The 5,451-nt window shown below is 39.5% G+C and overlaps 1 pseudogene; it reads right to left on the bottom strand.

Moving 5' to 3' along the window:
- Positions 1-1,855: 1,855 nt before the first annotated feature.
- LOC112479542 lies at positions 1,856-1,974 on the bottom strand (annotated as a pseudogene).
- Positions 1,975-5,451: the final 3,477 nt, after the last annotated feature.

The raw sequence follows: 5,451 nt of genomic DNA, 5'->3' as shown, positions 1-5,451 counted from the left end.
CGGCAAGAATTTGTTAATCAAATGTTTGCTCCTTTTCATCTACCTGTGAATTGCAGACCTTCCCTTTGGAGTCCCAGACCGCAGCATCCCTCTCCTTAGTCCAGAATGGCTGTCAGCCCCAACCACCCAGTGTGTCCTGGGCTCCCAGGTTCCTAGGGAGCCCACATATGTACATACATAATATATCTGGTCATTTCTTCTGTTAATCTGTCTCATGTTAATCTGATTATTAGTCTAGCCAGAATTTAGAAAGGTGAGAGGGAAATTATTTTTCTGCCCCCGCACCACCAAGAAGCTGTAACAATTCTGAACCTGTATGCATTGAGTAATGTAGTTTTAAATTTTATAAAGCAACATTTTTATAACAGATTCAGCATCATAGGAGATTTTAGTTAATGACTTTCAAAAAGTTATTAGTAAGGTGGCCAAAAGAGTTATATATGTATGTATACGTGTGTGCATGTGTGTGTATGTATATATGTGTATATATGTGTGTGTGTGTATATATATGCAAAGATTTCATCCACACTAAAAACACAGCTTGATCTAATATTTATACACAGATTACACTCACCAAATAGAGAACACATTCATTTTGAGATCATATGGAACATTTACAAAATTTGACTACATACTAAGTAGGCTATAAAGAGAATCCCAACCTTGCATTCCTGATGAAGAGAGATCTGTTACTGTTGGCTCTGTTTAGTCCAGAGACTGGGACAGTCAGAGCCTCCATGTGGCCAAGTCAGGAGCGGCTGACCAACTGTCCCAACTGAGATCATGTTCAGCTTCCAATAAGGCTTTCGGATGAATCAGAAGACATGACATAAACTAAATCACTGAAAATGCCACATTTTGGGGTTCAGAAGCAAAACCACTTAAAAGACAATAAAATGACAAATGACTGTGATAGTTTTATTTTCCAGTTTACTGCTTTGGTTCATTTTTCTATCTGGTTGCAAACTGTCAAATCATTTCAACTGCCATCTTTCATTTCTGTTGTACTTTCACAGATATTATTAATTCACTAGATCCTCACAATGAGCCTGTGAAGTTCAAAAAGTATTAGCATTCTTATTTCTAAATTCAAGTAAATGAAACCTGCCTCTTGCCCATTGCCAGAAATAAAAACAAAAACAATTCTTTAATGGTAGAAGTGCCAGATTGTATTGGAAAATATCTGAATATTATTCTGGATAACTAATAGCATCTTCGTAGCACCCACTCATATCTCTAACCCACCACCATAAAGCCACTATTTTGCCACTAGGGCAGCAGGCTGAAGGTGCTGGGAAATTAAGGCACCCCTAAAAGTCTCCACCCCAGAACTGATAGGATTTGGTATATAAATGCTTCAGTTTCATTGCCCTCAAGCGGGTGAACTTTGAGATACATTTTCTACAGCACTTCCCAGAGATCCCCAGCAGGCTTAACCTCCAGTAGCACCCTATATTGCCCCCTTCCTTGTCTCATTTCCCCACTACTACCTTCAGTGTTTCCTTCACCTTCCAATTAAATGATTTGCGTTTGAATCTTTGTCTTGGGCCTTATTTCTGCAAGAACCCAAACTAAGATAATCTTACCTTCTTAAAAAAAGTATACAGCACGTGTTACACAATTTCTACTTATTGCTTAACATCAGAGATAATTTAGTCATTAATACTTGGTTTTGATTTCCTAAAATGTAGTGAATTCATAGTAAAATGTAACCAATGAACATAGTATTTAGTGAGTACCCCAGGATGCATAGCTGGGTACTAATGGCCTTATTTACAACAGAACACCACAGAGGAAGTGCTGTACTGGGTTTACTGCAGAGGGAGAAAGTAAAGAAGAGTAGAATTTTTGTTAAAGCCTACAGCACCTGGTCTTCCTAGGTGGTCTCCCATCCAAGTACTAATTAGGACCGACCCTGCTTAGCTTCTGAGATCAGACAATATCGGGCATGATCAGGGTGGCATGGGCGTAGACATGAGTAGAATATTTAAGGTTGGAATTTAGTAAGGATGTGGGGCTAGGGTGGGGTTATTCTTCACATTAGGGGTGTCACAAGTGACTTGTGTGTGCTCTGAAAAAACCTGTGGGTCAACTCTCCCAAGCCTCCTTGGGACTGCAGCAGGGTTTCACATGGCCCTGGGATTGCAACACTCAGTATTGCCACTGTTTTCAGTGGGGTCTGGTAGACCTTCCATGAAATCAGCAACCTTGTCTGGGCAAAACTGCCCACTCTCTGTAAGATCAGAGATCTGCCTGGCTCCAGACTGCCCAATTCTATAGCTCATGCCACTCATGGAGGAAATTAAGGAACATTTCTTCTGCCCTTTATTCTTTTCTAGATGATTTGCAACTATTCATTGCTCATTCCATACAATGGTCAATGAAGAAAGGCAGGGGAAAGCTGGGATATTTGTGGATAGGTTACTCAGTTCAAATTGCCCCTTCTACCATCCTCATACCCTTCCTTGAACAGAAGAAAGTCTCAGAAGATCATGCCAAATCTTCTTTTGAAGTGACAGACAGGACAATGGAAAATATTTCAGAAGGATCTTTTATTTTCAGAAAGAATTTAAGATATTGCTTCACCTCTGTCTTTTAAATAGCTGTATAGTGATTTGGGGGTTAGAGTTAAGTTCCCCTTCCTGCATTGTATCCATGTTTTAAAAGGCCAAATACATTCTAAGATAAATAAGGCTTTATCCCCAGGAAATGTGCTTCTGAGTTCTTTGCAATGCGTGGGCTCTGCTTCTGGGACCATTATTTTTCTTCTCCAGTGGGATAATATTGTCCCCTTGTCAGTATAAATGAAGCACATATTAAAAACTGTGGCAAGGAGGGAAACAAAGAAAATCAGAGGGAAACGATTGTTTAAAATAACAACCAGAAGAGAATTCCTTTGTTCTTTCTTGTCCTTGTTCCAGAAAGTGTCTAGCGCAGGCAGAAAGGGCAGCATTCTTGCTCAGTCACAGTCAGGATGGAGGCTCAGCAGTTAGCATTACAAACCTTTTTTTTTTCATCTTTTACTGTTTTCACACTTCACATTCCATATTTGGAAGCCTAGCAATGTCTCACCTTGGCTAGAGACAAGAGAGGGACTGTAGACCAATAGTTTCCAAGGGGCAAATTCCTTTTTATGCAAAATACATCTCATTTGAATCTTCAACATATAAAACAGATTTAAAAGTAGTATATTATTTAAATTTATTTTATAAGTTCTAAGTCAGATAAGAAGCATCCAAAGCTTACCAAAACAAACAAACAAACAAAAAAACAAGAAAAAGGAAAGAAAAAGAAAAAATGGAGAATAGAAAAAAACCTACAACTGTATGTTATATGATGCTGACACAATAAGAGCTATTATGAGTTCCCTTATTTGGGGACGATGACATTTAATTGAATGTGGTATACATGAGCTGGGACAGTGTTTTACATGCGCACCAATTCACAGGCCTGAATTACCAAAAAGAAAAAGCACAAAAAATCTAAACAAAACAAAAACACATGACAAAACTGTAACCTTTCAAAATAATGACACATTTATAAGAATGTGACTCAAATAAACAAATTAACATGCCATAAAGAAAAGCTGTGTATTGGATGCTACCCAGACCCTCCACTCCAGGATGGACACACCCATCTCCCAGCAGTTGTGTGTTTGAGGCTGACAGCTTCCAGCTGAGGCCCCATCTGAGAACTGCTGTTAGCCAAAGAAAGCAGACTCACGCAAGTTCACACCCCTGTCCTGGGGTAGCTCACATCCAATGATTGATGGGTGAGGAGGCATAAAGTCCTGGTCCCCTTGCCTCAAGGAGGACAACAGGGAAGGGGCAGCCCTGCTGCAGAACTCCTGTGATTTGGGTTGAGGCCTTTGTTGAGACAGCATCATAGCTCCGCTCCCCCACCCCCACCCCTGCTGCTGAATCCTGCTGCCTTCATTCCCTTACAAGGGCACTCCTCATTTAACTTCTGCATGTGAGCGTCTGTATCAGTGTCTCAGACATTTGAAGATACAATGAATGCCCACATAGCCTACACCTGAATCCAATAAGTGCTCTCATTTCGCTACATTGACTTTAACTCCCTCTCTTCATATTTACATATTTATAAAATATATATATTTCCCCAAATTTTTATTCTGAAAATTGTAAAACCAACAAAAAGAATAATACCACATACACTCATATACTCCGAGATTCAATAATTCTTAGCATTCTGACATACTTTATCTCTCCCTCTGTTTTCTTTCTGCTACACCATTTGAAAGGATGATTGAAGACATATCACTTGTCTCCTAAATACTTCTGCATGCATCTCGCAAGAATAAATGCAATCTACACCATCACAATACTATCACGCCTACAAAGATTAACAATAATTCCATTAATTACACGTTTTTAATTTTCTCTAATGATGTTTTCAATGATACTATAATCAAAAATTGGTAAAACCCTTGGTTCTTTTAGAATGTAGTTTGAAAATCACTTTTCTAGAGTAATACTTAAAGATCACATATCCATCTGAAAAAGAAAAAGGATCAGTCTTTAATTCGATCCATGACCTTTTTATTATAGAAAGAGTAACTGACAAAGCTTGACTCCCTCTGCCTCCCACAGACCTAAATAATATTCTATAGATTTGTGGATCAGACCCATCACGTATTAGAATACTTACCTGCATACCCAGGTACATGCTAAGGTCTATGAATTACTTAATATCCTTTAATAATTGACAAACTAGTAAGTGTACTTATATGAACACTTCTATTCTCAAGGCCACAGGTTGTAAATTTGGTAACAGCTTTGCTTATTAGGCTGGTATTCTTATGCAGAGCAAAAGGGTTTTTAAACAATAATTACTCTTGGAACCCGGTCAGTCAGTCCAGGATGCTGCATTGCCAGGCACCACAAAAACATATCAAGGTGTTATATCTTAAGCAGACATCATTCATTACTTAAGTAACCAACAATTAGATTGAAAACATAAGTACTAATAAAGTGATATCCACTAAAATGTATATTTCATTTCAGAAACATCACTTTTTAAAAAGTGACTAACTTGGAAACTCATTTAAGTAGCTCTATGAAAAAACTGAAGTGCTGAGACCAGCCAACATGTTATATATAAGCTAGATGTTGTGCATGCCTCTTCTAGCAACCACACCAAAATTACAACCAAACTACAGAGCAACCATCACTGGGAGTCACCTGAGGTCTGGCTGAATAGAAGTCCTACAACTGGGGACACACAGAAGAGGCTGCTAGGAGGGGCAGACCCCTAAACAGCCAGTCCCGCAACCATGTGTGGTGGTCGAGAATCTGGAGGGTTATCTTGGCTGCAGAGTCCCTTCCACCCCAGGAGCGAGGGGTCCCAGCTCCACACTAGGGTCCACACCCCAGGGTTCCAGGGCCCGGAAGAGAAGTCCCCACAACCTCTGGCTGTGAAAACCAGCAG

The sequence above is a fragment of the Pteropus alecto genome, unplaced genomic scaffold, assembly GCF_000325575.1.
Source record: "Pteropus alecto unplaced genomic scaffold, ASM32557v1 scaffold23, whole genome shotgun sequence".
In the NCBI taxonomy this organism is placed as follows: Eukaryota; Metazoa; Chordata; class Mammalia; order Chiroptera; family Pteropodidae; genus Pteropus; species Pteropus alecto.
Note: the sequence above shows the minus strand (reverse complement) of the source record. Positions and strands in the feature narration are given on the sequence as shown.